Source organism: Panicum virgatum, chromosome 8N, assembly GCF_016808335.1.
Source record: "Panicum virgatum strain AP13 chromosome 8N, P.virgatum_v5, whole genome shotgun sequence".
Classification (NCBI taxonomy): Eukaryota; Viridiplantae; Streptophyta; class Magnoliopsida; order Poales; family Poaceae; genus Panicum; species Panicum virgatum.
This window is the reverse complement of record NC_053152.1, coordinates 9914244-9930985: the sequence shown is the minus strand read 5'-3', so window position 1 is coordinate 9930985 and position 16742 is coordinate 9914244.

The window sequence follows — 16742 nt, the reverse complement described above, 5'->3', positions numbered from 1 at the left end:
AAAGATGATATAGTTCCAAACTCAGAAAATAATAAACCACAATCGGTACTGGTTCATCATTTGAGATTCTAAGAAATGAAAAGATCCTTATAACAACAAGATGGGGCTTAGGATGAAGGCTCGACTCAAAACCATGTTTTTCATCCAAGAAAGTCTAAGCATTTTAACAAGCATGCTCCTAAAATCAAAATTTTAACTCACTTATGGTTTAAGCACACTAACACTTATCTATGAGGATTCATACTAGAAATTCCTTACAAAGCTTATGTAACAACTTCAAAGACTAGGAACCAATTCAAACATCAAGCAAATATGCATGCACGTCCTGACCGTCCTCACAAGATAAACAATTGCCAACTATCGTTGGGCTTACGTAATTAGCACGGTGGCATACATAAATACGGCTCTCCCTATATAGCTAGTCAATACATTCTAACCGTTCTTAACTTATCGAATCGCGGTTAGCATACCTACAGAAGATTGACAGAACATATATATATATATATATATCCATTGAACCTTTCATGCCAGCACTCATGAAAGCGTCCCCAAACATTACCGCTCACTATAGAAGTGGCAGCCATACAATTTCCGCCGTATGGCCAACGTTAACATACGCTACTTGGTGGCGTATTCACAAGTTCCTTTACTCCCAATATAGTCGACCGAGATCGATATATTGGCAGCAGCTCAAGTAGGCCACTGCTTGAGTTCAGCGTTCGGTTCGCATCACCGACAGGAAGGTCAGACTCCCTCAGCTGACTGAGTACGCTTTACTTCCAATATAGTCAACTAATAGTTGGTATATTGGGAGCACCTCAAGTAAGCCACTGCTTGAGGGCAGCATTCGGCTCGCATCACCGACGGGAAGGTCAGACTCCCTCAGCTGACTGAGGATCCTTACCTTCTAACCTCAACGTAGGTGTGTCGTTACAGGAATTAAGAGTTGCTTGTGAGTATGGTTTAACAAAATGTAAAGTGCTACAAGTCAGATAACATAAACATACACAAATAACCACCTAGTAATTCCCATAAATTCCCTAGGACTTTACGTTCTATGCAAAACCCTTAACGAATCCAATGTAGTTTTCCAAAATTCTTTGTTGTTCTAATTTTATACGGAAAACGATTTTTAAGGTTCCAACACCTCTGGTGTATGCTTGTAGCTCTAAAACTAGTTGTGGCAGAACCACCATAACAATTTCACTGCAAGACATGGCTTCAATCATCAGTTAAGAAAAAGATAAAACAACTAGTCTTTATTAACCTAGTGACGCAAATCAACTTGTACAGCAAAAGCTTGCAACAAACACCCAGCTTATTATGATTTTATTGCAAAGAGCTACTCTCAAGGATTCCAAAACAACTAGATTTGCTAATTTACGAATTTCTATTGAATTTCAAAGTTCACTGCAAAAATTACAAAGGAGCCCTTGCTGCTACTATTTATCCGAGTCTACGGCTATTAAAATAACCCCCTGGGGTTTTGATTCTTCTCAACCCGAGGTCCTTGGTCGGATCAGAGAGGGGGACGGTGGTTTGACCAGCGAATCTGGCGAGAGGGGTCACCGGCGGCGAGGGTAGAGGGGTGTGGGAGGTACAACAGTCCAAGGCGCACCTCTGGGTGGTCTTGGGGTGCATGGAGGGGCTCGAAGGCGGCGGCTCGACGGAGCAGGCGGGTCGGCGGCAGAGGAGAACGGAGGAGGCGGCGCTCCGGTAAGGATTGGGCGAGGAGGAGTGGTCGGCTAGCTTCGCGGAGACGAGGCAATGCTAATGGAGGGGTTGGCGCCGGCGGAGAAGCTGCAGTGAGGCGGGTCGACGACGGCCTGGGCTCGCCGGCGTTCGGGGTGGAGCGGCAGCGGCGTTCTGTGGCGTGGGAGCGAGGAGCAGGCGAAAGAGTGCGAGGAATAGCTTGCTGGGGCTTTTGTAAGGCTTGTGCGCGCGCTAGGAGAGGGCGGCGGCCTCTGCCTTGGCCGGGCCACGGCGACGGTGAGGTGGCGACCGTGCGGCGGCTCTGGGCTCGGCAGGGCGCGTGGCACGGCAGGGGAAGCTCCAGCGCGAGGAAAGGAGGTCGGTGGGAGGCTCAGGCGCGACGCGTGGAAGCTAGCAGGCAGGAGGTGGCGCGGGGAGGCGGCTCTCCACGGCGGGCGGGCGGCGCTCTACACAGCGGCGGCGAGAACAGAGCAAAGGAGCTGGAGGAAGGGGAAAAGGACTTAAATGAAATTTCTGAAATTTCCAGGGACCAAACTGTAAAGTAGAGATAACTTTTAAAATAGGGCTCAAATGAAAAAGTGCCCAACATGAAAGTTGTTCAACTTTTCAAGATCTACAACTTTGATGTTGTGCAAAAATTTATTTGATCAAAAATTCAAGAGCTAATTTTGAAAACATAAGAGGGATTTTTAATTCCAGGAATTTTGTCAAATTCAATGCAATTTCACTTCAAACTTAGGCTGATTTGAAAAGTTTCATGCCATGTAATGATGACACTACATTTTGCAAAAACACCCTCCACAAAAGCTATAATTTCACAACCTATTCAAATATAACTGCAGAAAGGACCTTGTATAAAATCATAATTACACATATAACCTTTATATTTACAAAAAGATCCTTTTTCAAGCAATTCAAGCATATGATGCATACAATAGATACACAATTTCTGTGCAGACACCTAGGGTGTCACACATAAAGCCTTTGACACGCTCAAAAAGGCACTCATCTCAGCTCCAATCATTCGACCCCCAGATTGGAAGCTCCCGTTCGACATCATGTGTGATGCTAGTGATTACGCGGTGGGGGCTGTACTTGGTCAAACCAAGGATAAGAAGCATCATGCGATCGCGTACGCAAGCAAGACACTTACTGGAGCTCAGCTCAATTATGCCACAATAGAAAAAGAGCTCCTAGCAGTTGTCTTCGCTATCGACAAGTTTAGATCCTATTTAGTGGGTACCAAGGTCATCGTCTATACAGACCATGCCGCACTCAAGTACCTCTTCACTAAAAAGGATGCTAAACTGAGGTTGATCAGATGGATTCTTCTACTCCAAGAGTTTTATTTGGAAATTAAAGATAAGAAAGTAGTAGAGAATTCAGTGGCGGATCATTTATCGCGTATGACCAATACGAATACCCAAGACCCGCCGATAAATGAATTCCTACGGGATGATATGCTTCTCAAGGTAACAGCTTCGCACCCCTAGTATGCGAATATCGTAAACTTCATGGTTTCGGGGTATATACCCCCAGGGGAAAGCAAAAAGAAGTTAGTGCACGAGAGCAGACGCCACCTATGGGATGCACCATATCTGTACCGAGTCTGTGCAGATGGGTTACTCAGACGTTGTGTACCCACGGCAGAAGGACAAAAGATCATAGAGAAATGCCATGCGGTACCATATGGAGGTCACTATGGTGTATTTCGCACTCAAGCGAAAATCTGGCAGAGTGGTTTCTATTAGCCATCTATGTATGAAGATACAAAGAACTTCATCCGCAGATGTCCAAACTGCCAGTGGCATGGAGGGATCACAGCTCGCGATTCAATGCCCCTGAACTACAATCTTCAGGTCGAACTTTTTGATGTCTAGGGTATTGATTACATGGGACCTTTTATAAGATCCCAAGGATGCGAGTATATTCTGGTCGCCGTAGATTACGTCTCCAAATGGGTCGAAGCCATGCCATGCAGAGCCGCTGATGCAAAGCATGCCCGTAAGATGTTCCATGAGATTATCTTTCCAAGGTTTGGCACACCACAGATGGTAATCAATGACGGAGGGTCACACTTCATTGACTCAGCCTTCCGAAACTTTCTCAAGGAACTAGGGACAAGGCACAACATCGTGACTCCGTATCACCCTCAGACCAGCGGTCAAGCAAAAACATCTAACAAACAAATCAATAATATTCTGCATAAGACCGAGAATGAGATGGGGAGGGAATGGAAGCTGAAATTACCGGATGCACTGTAGGCATACTGTACAGCATACAAGACACCCATTGGAATGTCACCCTATCAACTTGTCTACGGGAAAACTTGTCACTTACCTATAGAGCTGGAGCACAGAGCGCATTGGGCTATCCGGAAGTGGAACATGGATCTTAAAATAGCCGGAGAATACCGAAAGCGTCAAATCTCAGAATTGGAAGAATGGAGAGACAAAGCTTATCATAGTGCCTCGATTTACAAAGAAAGAACCAAGAGATGGCACGATAAGCGATTGAAGCCTAAGAACTTCAATCTCGGAGACAAGGTATTGCTCTTTAATTCCAGGGTCAAGTTATTTGGTCATGGGAAACTACGAAGCAAATGGCAAAGACCGTATCATGTCATCGACACATCACCACATGGAGCCATCACGATACAAGATGACGATGGTAACGCCTATAAGGTAAATGGTCAACGACTCAAGCTTTTCCTAGACCATAATAAAGCTCTTGATGAGGAGATAGACGTGATTGACTTAGATGATCCCGTACTTACATTCAAAAAGAGCCATATAGGCCAAAAGGGCAGGTGGGCCCATCCTACCTCTCAAACTTATAACTCCACCAGTTGACCCACGCAAAGCTGGGGCCCACTGGGGCCCAGCCTGGGCCGGCCGACCTATAGGTCGGCCGAATTTGGGCCAGCCCCAGTGAGGCCCAGCTTCGGGGCACAACCTCCTTGACCCACCAAGAGTCCAACTCCGCGAGGCATGACGGCGTTTCGCGATGAGAAAAGGAGTCTCGCACCCTTCTTCTTCTCTTCAGAAACCCTAAACTCCATACCTTGTTTCCATCTATTCCCCAAAATCTTCATCAGTTCCACCAGCATCTCATCACTATCAACCCATGACCGGCAAGGGAGAATCTACCTAGTCGGCCGACCAGGGGGCGTGACATCCAGCGCCCCCGCTCCGCTGCACGTTCCCCTTCGCCTCTCAAGATTGCAAGATCCAGGGCACAAGCGCACAGTCCCTATGGAAGGCCGTCCAGAGAAGCTCCGGCCTCATCAAGGCCAATAGTATAGCATCTCTTCAAGGATGGAGCGGCAACAGAATCACCAGTGCTACCTCAGACTGCACGGGTTGCTCCTGTGCCATAGAAGAGCGCTTCAGAGGCTATACAGGGGGCAACCTCAACATGGACTTCAGACGCTCAAAGGAAGAGCGATGTCGCCAGTCCTTCACCAAAGAAGGCCAGATCTCAGTCGTCACTTGCAAAGCCCAAGGACGACATGACTTTAGAGGGACCCACCATCGCCGACCTCACTGTGATGGTCCTGTAGCTACGCCTGGAGAATAGGCGTCTCGAGAACCAGCTTGCGCAGAGGAAGATCGAGGTGGAAGAGCTTCGGGATGACTTACGTCTTCTGCAGAGGGGGTTGAGCGCTAAGATGAAGTGCTTTTTTGAGGCTACGGGTCACAAGGACCTCTATTTGGAGTCACTTCCTAAGAAAGGTCATTATCATAGGTTTAGTTAGGGTGCTAGTCTTAATCGAGTCATTTAGGTTTAGGTCAATCTAGTCGCGCCCAGGTCTTTATTTCATCAAGATTTGTGAACTTTGGCTCCCCGGTGTTAATGCCGGTTGAGCCCCATTATCTTTCATATTTGGTTTGTTTTGTCTGTGATCGAAGAGCAGGTCGAAAAGAAGTGTGGGGGGAGATCCCATGACACTACACATCTATGATCACATTCACACGTCACGTGCACCTCCCGCTCCGACTCATAAGTTTGCACTACCTCACTTGTTTCCTCCCTTTAGCGTTTCTAAACATGAGCATATCTTTTCAAATCCTTGAACCTGTTTAAGAAATTTGCTAATAAGAGCTCTTGATAGATGTCTTGCATAAATGTTTTTTATACCGTGCTTAAGTTTGTGAACAATATTTTATAGGACCCATGATGCTTAGTTGTTGACTAACGTGACATGTCTGGTTAAAGTTGTTTGTCTCTTTCATGTTGACCAGTCTGGGATTTTTAGTTAAAAAACGAAAACTAAGTTCTTGGTCTTATTTCTTTATCCACCATGCTACCAGAGCCATATAAAAATCCCATGCTATGTCTCTCGGCTACATGATTGAGCTTGATCAAATTTTGTGACCCATCATGGTTATGCTCTGCTTACGCACTTGATTTAAGGTTTTATGTTCAGATGAATCTTGTGCTCCTTAAACACTGTCTGACAATGTTATCGAAAAAAAAGAGAGAGATGAAAAGAAGGCATGCCAAAGAAAGCATGACCAAAGAGAGAGAGAGAGAGAGAGAGAGAGAGAGAGAAAAGATGGCATGCCAAAGAAGCATGACCCAACAAATAAAATCAGACATGAAAAGGAGCACATATTTATCTGTGCACTAACCTGATCAGTCGTAAATATGAGTATACACCTATGGATCCAATCTTTGATCTTGCAACAAATTTGGGCCAACCAGACAACATTCTACCTCATCCATCGAAACTTCATCTATACCATCAGAGCCGGTGAGGTAAAATAAGGATAAATGCTGGTAAGAGGCTACGAGCGACTCTGAGAGACCCATGTAGGAGAGTAAGACCATGAACAATTTTATAATAATATTTTTCAAAATCCCCAAGTCTGGCAACATGATAGGATGACACTTGAAGCCAAGATCATTCTGTTCTTCAACAACTCAAGATATCATGATAGACACATTCAAGTTCACAAGCAAGAACAAGGTATGAAATAACTTTTGTGCAAGATATTCTATCAGGAAGCTATCGGCTCACCTTAGTCCTGACCTTTACTCGGGACGAGCAAAGGGCCAAGTGTGGGGGATCTTGTTGACGGTCATTAACGACCAATTTTGACCGTCAACTCCTGCACAAAGGGAACCACAAAGTGTAATAAATGCTAGCATAGGGTTTATTTATTAATAAATTCCACATATGGTGCTTGAGAATGTGTGCAGGTGGTTTTGAACTAATTTTGCAGGTTTCAAGTACACTTTGGCCCGACATAAATCGTAGAAATTATCAGAGCACCGATTCAGGCTCAAATGGACCAAGTGTAGCCCAAGAACCCAGTTCAGACTACTCAAGACAGGCCAAGCCCAACTGGGTTAAGACAAGGAGGCCCAGGACAGCCTGCTGGACGAAGCTGGGGGCGGTTGGCCCACCTGGCAGGCCGACCGACCTACTGGTCGGCCGACCAGGCCCATGGGCCCCACCGCCTCAGTTTCAACACGTGGGGCCCCCTGCTAGTTGCTTATGTCGGTTCCATGTGCTTCAGCCCGTGGCTCCCTCCTATAAATACAAGGGGAAGGGGTAGAGGAATGGACACACACACACACATCACACCCTCTCAACTCACCTTTCTCCCTTGGAGCTTGAGGCCTTCATCCTAGATGCTTAGGTAGACTAGGAGTTGTAGAACAAGAGGAAGAGAGTGAGGAGGAGTTAGGGGAAGTGCCGGGTCTGTCGGCACTCTTCTCCGCTTGTACCTCGACGGATACTTATTCGGTTGTAAGTGTTCGAGACTTTCTTTGTTTGTTTATTTGGAATTAGAGTTTAGATCGCAAGTTATCATCTCTGCCTTATATTAGTTGATGTCTATGCTAGCGAGTAGCATTTGATCTTAGCTTAAGACCCCGGATAGAAAAGGGTAGTCTTGGCCAGGGCTAAGGTTAATAGGGAAGGGCGTAGACGTGGTGTCTAGGCTGGACTATACCACTCAGTTGTCTGATAGTCCCACGATTTGTAGAGGTAGCCGGTAGGTGGTGACAGCCCTGTTCGAGCCTTTTAGTAATCCTCCACGTTTGGATATTAAATAGAGCACATATTGGAACTACCGGTTTGCATAAGTCGATCGATACCTTTAGCTCGAAGTATAACGGCGATGTGATCTCTTCTTCTAGGCATAGATTCTAGATATAGAAAGTCCTCTCTTCTGTCTTCTCCACACCAGCGAGTGTGTCCTTGGATGAGCCTGAACCTGTAGATAGCGTACTCACGTTCCTCAGTGGATACGATACCCTGGAATACTCTTGGGTGAAAGCTACAGCGGTATCCGTGCGCTTGCGGATTTTATTCGTGGCGTTGCAAATTACCAACAAGCTATCAGAAGGCCAACGAATAGTGCAGAAGCTGTGAGTGACCGGTTGCACCGGTGCCACCCCACTGGTCTAACCAGTGCCCTGCACAGAAAAGGCCCAGCGGCTACAAACGGCTCTATGGACTTGGTGGGCTATATATATATGCCATCCCCTGGGCATTTCAAGGTTGCTGGAGTTGCTACAAGTCTCAAACACACCCACGAAACTCTCCAAGCCAACCCAAGTGCATATTGATCAAATCCTTTGGTTTAGCACTAGCTTTAAGAGTGTAAGTGCTAGATTAACTCTTGAGTGAGTGAGCAAGCAAGATGTTGTGCCTTGTGGCTAGTTCTTGAGTGAACCAACAAGAAGATTTCGGTGCGCCGGCCCCTTGGAGCATTGGTGGCTTGCCGGCACGTCATCGACCCTCCGACTTGGTGTGGAGTGGCGACGACAATCTTATAAGGGGGACGTGGAGACCCTATTCCTTCGTGGACAAACTCCTTAGTGGAAAATGGGATCAAGGTGACCGTGATTATGTTCATGGAAGAGACTTGATTACTGTGAAGCGATACTCTTAGTGAGTGCTTCGACAACGTGGATGTAGGTGTGCCATTGTGGCTAACTGAACCACGGGAAAAGCATCTGCATCAAGAGCTTGCTTCCTCCTATCCCGCTCTTTATGTTTCCGCATTTTATACTAGCTCCCTTGTGTGCCTTTACTTTCATAAAATAGTTTCTTGATAGGAAAGGTGATAGGTTGCTAAACCCTTTTGGGATAGGGGTTTCACACTAGCAAAACCATAGTTGCACATATAGATAGCATGTTTTAGTTTAATATTATGCAAATTAGTTGAAGCTATAGGTTAAGGTTTTAATTTGCCTAATTCACCCCCTCCCCCTCTTAGGCTAGGGCACACGATCCGATCTTTCAATTGGTATCAGAGCTGGACTCACTTCTCTCACAAAGAAAGCCAATTCCATTGGCAATTTGTATTTACCGGCTCACTTGATCGGTTAGGCTTCACCGCCTAGTGAGTTAGCTCTTTGGGGAAGGGATGGATTCTTTTTAAATTGCTCCATGATTCGATTGCACGGGCTTCCAACATTGGAAGGTTTTAATGGGGGCTCATCTCCAAGCAACGGGCCTAAATGTTTGGAGAGTAGTTAGTGAAGGCACTAAAAGCAATAGTCAACAAGATAGACAATATGGCGCCACCGCCAAAAGCATTATCTTGTCATCTCTAAATGAAAATGTGTTCAATCATGTTTATTCTTGTGAAAATGCTAAAAAACTATGGAAGAATATCATTGTGAACCATGAAGGCACGGAGGATGTAGCCAATGAAAGATATCATGTTCTCATTGATAGGCTTAATAGTTGTAAGCAACTTGATGAAGAAAATGCTGAATCTATGTACTCATGATAAAACACTCTTATGAATAAGATCAATTCTTTAGGTGTGAAGAAAATTGATGATACGGAACTCATTTGTAAGATCCTTCACTCACTACGGAGGCCAGAATATGATTTGGTGATCACGCTGCTTTATGAGAAGGAGCTCGATACATTGATACCAAATCAAGTCCTTAACAAGATGATCGCCCATGAGCTACGCCATGATATCAAGCCAAGAGCGCCACCACCTTCACCAACACATAGTGCACTTGCATGCAAGCAAATCAAGAAGTTCAAAGAGATGGCCATCAAAGGTAGCTCAAGTGAAGAGGAAGAAGAGGAGGCATGCCAAAGCTCCTCAAATGATGAAAAGAGCCAATGGAGCCCAACCTCTACAAGCAAGTGAAAAAATAAACAAATGCTTGAAGGAAATAACTCAATGGGGTATATGGTCTTCCTCAAGGATGGGCATCATCATCAACTCATGAAGGTTGAGAAGAGGTTCAAGAAGAAGCAACAAAAGAAGGAGAAGAAGCCAAACATGAATCATTTGCCATTTTTGGTGAATGAGTTAGTGGTGGTGAATCAAGCGCAAACTCAAGTGATGAATCAAACAAGAAATTCACCACCCGCACCAACATAGGATCATCATCAAGCACTTGCCTTATGGCCCAAGATATGGAAAGCGATGTAAGTGATGACAACTCCGACTCTCCTTCATATGATGAGCTTCTTGACCTAGTACATGAGCACCGAAGAGCCATTAAAAAGCAATCTAAAAAAATGTGAAACTCTAAATAGCCTTAATTCTACTCTTGCCACAAATTATGATGATTTGTTGCGCAAATTCCAATTGCCTGGCAAGGAGCATGAAGAGCTTAATTTTAAAATTGAGAGATTTACAAAAATTAACGACTCTTTGGAAATAAAGCAATGTACCCCTAGTACAAACCCAATTTCTAAGGTAGCTGCTTCAACTTCATGCATTGATTTAATTGATGAATCTTGCTCTAACCCTTGCAATGAGAAATGCCATGAGGATGTTTTTGTAGAATCATCTGATGACCTCATTGCCAAGGAAAATGATGAGCTCAAGCAAGAAGTAGAAAGGCTCATGAAGGATTTGGCTAGATTGAAGGGCAAGAGCATGGAGAGCAATGTCCAATCTTCTTAAGATAACTGTGAATACATGGTGAAGAAGCTTGACAAGTGGTCCACCGTGACTTGCTCAAAGTGCCATAAAAAAGGTCACAAGTCCAACAAGTGCCCTCAACCAAAGAAAAAGCTTTCGGATGAGAAGAACAAGAAGAAGCTTACAATCAAGAGTTCTCTCATCTACACCAAGCCCAACCGGAGGAACAAGAGTCATAGTACCTCCTATGTGATCAAAAAGAAGACAAATGGCAAGATGATTGCTCACAAGGTTGGGAAGCAAGAAAGGAGTTGGAATCACTCCATTTGGGTGCCCAAAGAAATCATCACCAATATGAAGGGACCTCAAATGGTGTGGGTTCCAAAGAAAACTTGAAGCCTAAGAATGGCTTCGGGGGATTTGGAGGCTTGGCTAACAAGAAGATGAGAAGATTCAAGCTAAGGAAGCCAAGCTTACTCCTTGGTCATTTGTTGCACAAGTTCCCCACAAGGTAATGGTAGTTAGATGGGTCAGTTGGATCCATGCCACTACAACTTCTTGAAATTGGATTTCATGTTGAAATCCATGCCATTGAGTGGCATGATTTTGAACATGAAACCCAATTTCACGGAGTTGTGGTGGCATGAATCGAATTTTCCCTAGTTAGATTTCAATTCAAGCATCATGTAGCACCATTAGCTATCAATAGGCATCATTAGCACCATTTTGGTGATTGAGTGACACCGCAATCAATGGGACTAAAAAGTTTGTCAAGTGAATATTTATATATCCCAAGGATGAAGCAAAAGGCCAAGCAAAGCGAAACACGACGAAAGACCTCAAAAAAATATCGAGTTGGACGAGTTCTATAGAAACCAGTAGCACCGGTTGAACTTGTGAACAAGCACCGGTCTAACCGGTAGACTTCGGATACTCTGGTGACATATCACCGGTGCAATGGGCTGTGCAATGCCCAGTCCAGTGGAGAAGTCCAAGTAGCACCGGTTAAACTGGTGGTGCAAGTTGAGGCATCGGTGCAATCACCATGCAATTACTCAGAAAGCATGTTTGGCGTACAAGTGAAGATTGTTTAGCACCAGTTACACTGGTGAACCACCAGAGCAAGGCACTGGTGCAATTCCGCGTCAGATGCAGAAGATCATTTCACGACTGGTTGAACTGGTGCACCACCGGTGCAACATACTGGTCTAACCGGTGACAGCCACGTCAGCTGTCAAAAGGCCAACGGTTAGTGCAGAAGCTGTGAGGGACCGGTTGCACCGGTGCCACCCCACCGGTCTAATAGTTGTCCTGCGTAGAAAAGGCCCAACGGCTACAAACGGCTCTATGGACTTGGTGGGCTATATATATATGCCATCCCCCGGGCATTTCAAGGTTGCTGGAGTTGCTACAAGTCTCAAACACACCCACAAAACTCTTCAAGCCAACCCAAGTGCATATTGATCAAATCCTTATGTTTAGCACTAGCTTTAAGAGTGTAAGTGTTAGATTAGCTCTTGAGTGAGTGAGCAAGCAAGGTGTTGTGCCTTGTGGCTGGTTCTTGAGTGAATCAACAAGAAGATTTCGGTGCGCCGGCCCCTTGGAGCATTGGTGGTTCGCCGGCACGTCATCGACCTTCCCATTTGGTGTGGAGTGGCGACGACAATCTTGTACAGGGGACGTGGAGACCCTCTTCCTTCGTGGGCAAGCTCCTTAGTGGAAAACGGGATCAAGGTGATCGTGATTGTGTTTACGGAAGAGACTTGATTACCGTAAAGCGATACTCTTAGTGAGTGCTTCGACGACGTGGATGTAGGTGTGCCTCTGTCACTAACCGAACCACGGCATAAACACCCGCGTCAAGAGTTTGCTTCCTCCTATCCCGCTCTTTATGTATCCGCATTTTATACTAGATCCCTTGTGTGCCTTTACTTTCATAGAGTAGTTTCTTGATAGAAAAGACGATAGGTTGCTAAGCCCTTTTGGGATAGGGGTTTCACACTATCAAAACCATAGTTGCACATATAGATAGCATGTTTTAGTTTAATATTGTGCAAATTAGTTGGACCTATAGTTAAGGTTTTAAGTTGTCTAATTTACCCTCTTCCCCTCTTAAGTTAGGGCACACGATCCGATCTTTCATGCAGGCAGCCCAAGAAGGAACGAGCCCATCTGGCCCAGGCGGGGGAAGGGAAGATGTGTAGAGCCAGCACTCTTCATGGCATAGCCGCGTTCGCGTAGGACAACTGGAGATCGCGCCACAACTGGAGATCGCGCCGCCGCCGGAGCTTCCGCAGCCTGATCCCTTAACATCGACGAGCCCTGGGCATAGGCGTTTCTCGGCACCGGCAATGACGACCACGGCAGGCAGGAGGGCTGGTACCTGGACACCGGCATGACCAATCACATGATTGGGTGAGGTGACGTCTTCTCGATTGCATTGCACTGTCAAGTTTGGCGACGGCTCCATCGTCGACATCCGCGGCGTCGGCACGGTCATCTTCTCCGGCAGTAAGCATCTCCCCGAGTCTTCTAAAATCTACTCTCTAAATCATCATTTAGAAAATCATTTGAATAAAAATAATTTTCTATATTTTTGTAGTTTTCAATAGCTTTTCTATATCTTACATATAGTCTAGAGAGTCATTTTCGCTCTCCATCTTTGGATAGCGAGAGATCCGAAATAGAAAATGTATATATTTAGATATCCAATTGAAGAGGTTATTGGAGTGTATTTTTTCACCAAAATCTCTATTCCTATAAACTAGAAAAGATATAAAAAATTTATTGGAGAGGCTATGGGGAGACGTTGACCGGAGTCTATTGCAACTTATTGTGTATTCGAACTTATTTCTTTGCAAAAGGTTTGTACTCTTGTTTCACGTAAGCTCACTCCATCGATCAGTTTCACAGCAAAAAATTACCCTAGAAATATAATTTTATTATTATGTATTAAGAGATATTGATGTGGTTGACGAAAATTTAGATGTTCCTAAAAATAGAGGCAACCCCCATTCAGCATTTAGATATTCTGATTTAAGGGCAATCGGTGCGGTGGGAGTAAATTTGGAGGCCTCTAAAAAAAGATACAATCTATATTTATTATTTGGAAGGTCTGATTTACTGCTTCCTCTAATACCTAATTAATTAGATCGGCGAAAGGGCCTATAGTCTAGTGGAGTCTTAGTAGCACCTCAGGTACTGGGTTCGACTCCTCGTGGGAGCGAATATTCTAGAATTTAACGGCGTTGTGTTTCAGTGGTAGGCGATGTTCATGTCGAAAACGAGACACCTATGCATGATGACTTAATACTCTCGAGGATTTGTCGGCTCAGTTTTCGAAGATGCTCATAGAGGTAGAGTTTACGTATTTGTGTTCATAGTCATGAGTATGCCTATGTTGTAAGTGTTTGAGTTATACTGTGTAATCTTAAAAAAATTAATTAGACCCAACAATATGCAGTTAATGACTTACTTTTAGTCCATTTTTGTAACCAACAATATTGTAATGCTTCATCATTGTCTCCGAGCAAAAGGGGGGTGAAAGAGATGACTTCTGTCGAATTTACGAAACAAACACATTCGCCAACTAAACCCATCCCGTTCTGCAGCATGCCAAAGAGCAAAACAGGTACAAGTAGCAGAAAGAATCAACTAGCAGGTCAAGGGAAAACAGTCACGGGACCCAGAAATGCCAATTATGAAACAGATAGAAATTGACCTGCTGGTAGCGGCAGAAATTCTTTTATCCCCCTCTCTCTGCGACAAAATCCTTTGGAAAAAGTCCTTTCCGCCACTTTGGACCGAATTCGTTTTTCCTCCCTAGACCACAAAACCGGTTATTTAGACTCCTCGAACTTTCGAAACCGTTCGCGCGACCTCCTTTGAGCGGTTTCAGGGTGACGTGGCAGCATTTTTTTTCTTTTTCTTTTATATTTATTTTGACTGAAGCTTTGAAAAATCATATTAAATTATAAAAAATCATAAAATAGAAAATCCAATTTTTTAGACTCCACATGAGTAGATCTATGCAGTGAATATATTATATAGTATACTTTAGTATAAATATTTTGCTGTAATTTTATATATATACTTGTTTGTAATTAATTTATAGATACAGTTTCCTTTGTCTAATTATGGTGAAATTTTTATGGTGGGCTAATCATTATATGGTGGATCTGTAGTAAAAATTTTATGATTATAGGATCATTATATCTAAGTTTGTCTAAATTTATCTAAGTTCATATAGATAAATCTATATCTCAGTCATACATGATCCCATAATTATAACATTTTTACTACAACTCCACCATATAATGATTAGCCCATCATAAAAATTTTACCATAATTAGACAACGGAAATTGTATCTATAAATTAATTACAGAAAAGTATATATATAAAATTACAGCAAAAAATTTATACTAAAGTATACCATATAATATGTTCACTGCATAGATCTACTCATGTGGAGTCTAAAAAAATAGATTTTCTATTTTATGATTTTTTTGTGATTTAATATGATTTTTTAAAGATTCAGTCAAAATAAATATAAAAGAAAAAGAGAAAACCACTGCCACGTCACCCTGAAACCGCTCAAAGGAGGTCGCACGAACGGTTTCGGAAGTTCGAGGAATCTAAATAACCGGTTTTGTGGTCTAGAGAGGAAAAGCAGATTCGGTCCAAAGTTGAGGGAGGTAGAAAGGATTTTTTTCAAAATCCTTTTAATCTGGTACGCCATACGTAGCATTAGGCCCAGCTCTCTTTTTCTCATCTCGCCCTCCTGGGCCTTTTGCCATGCGCGTAGCATGAAACATCAAGTCCGTCGCTCGTGATACAAAATTCGTACCCCCCTGAAGAAATCTCACATGAGCTGTTGTAAATTCGGTCCAATATAGTAGATCTTATATTTCCGGTGGCCTAGTATAAGCATCAGCCCAGGATATTCAACCTCGCACGCTCAAGATCTAGAAATTTTCGTTTGCTGTTCTGCTGTTTATTGATGGAAAATTACTAGAACTCTTCTCCTCTCCTCTCGGGTGTCTACTGTTGCTCTCCTCGCCGCAGTCGTCGCCGGAGATGGCCCGTACGTACCCGGGGAGGCGGATGTGGTCCCGTAGCAAGCCGATCTGAGCCAGTGCCAAGCTTCGGAGCCTCTGAAGATGAGGATTGGCTCGCCACTCCTACCCGACGGAGGAGGATTTTCTGGTGCCGGCCATGAGAGGTCATCCGATAAATCCGAGGGCGATGTTACGGTCCTTACGGATACGGTGAGTTGTTCCTTAACCCTACGCGAGCATTCGACGAACACCCAAGACATGGAGGCAAATGGCAGCAAAACCTGCGGGGTTTTTTTTTTGTGATGGTGGGTTTCTTGCCGGCGGCATTAGCCTAGCATTGCTTTTTTTACAGACCGTAATTGTCTGGTATGTGCTAGATGAACTTATTGATGATAGTTATATTGTTGCTATGATTTAATTTGATCATCGAGCAATCGGAAAAAACTACTTTATTCGATATCCTATATATTTTGATGTAAATATGCAGTGTGAATTACGTGGGCAGTTGCTGAATGAAACAATGAAGGATGAGGATGAAGCTTAGAGGGCGAAAGAGGAAGCATTCAGGGATAAGGCAGTTGCAAGGACTGCGGCGTGCTACAGCTTCACTACCAGAAATAAAGATTTGCAGGAGGACAACAAGAGGAGCTGGCTGTTGAACGTGGCTCTGTTGGGTATTCTGGTTGCGTGATTTGCGACGAAATCTTTATGGGCAGTGGAGAATCTAGTCCGTGAATGTAGAGTAAGGTCATGTCCACTCTTTTTTTCTTCCTCTAGTCTTCTTCTTCATCCAAAAAAAATGCGGGGGGGGGGGGGGGGGGGGCTTGATCCCCGTAGCCACCCCCGCCTTAGATCCGCCCCTGCTTGTCCAACTGTACCATGTGGTAGGGATGCGAGATCTACGATAAAATGGTGCGTCATCAATCCTCAACGTTTATTGACATTAAGATCTACGACGCTAAGCAAACGTCAGGCGTAGGCAGCAGGTTTCTTCAATAGACGTCATAATTTTCGTCACATTTATGGGACTCGATTTCCGTCATCGGTCAACTGTGAGAAACCCAAAAAAACATCGTAGGACAAGCGATTCCTAGTACTAGTAGTGTATACATC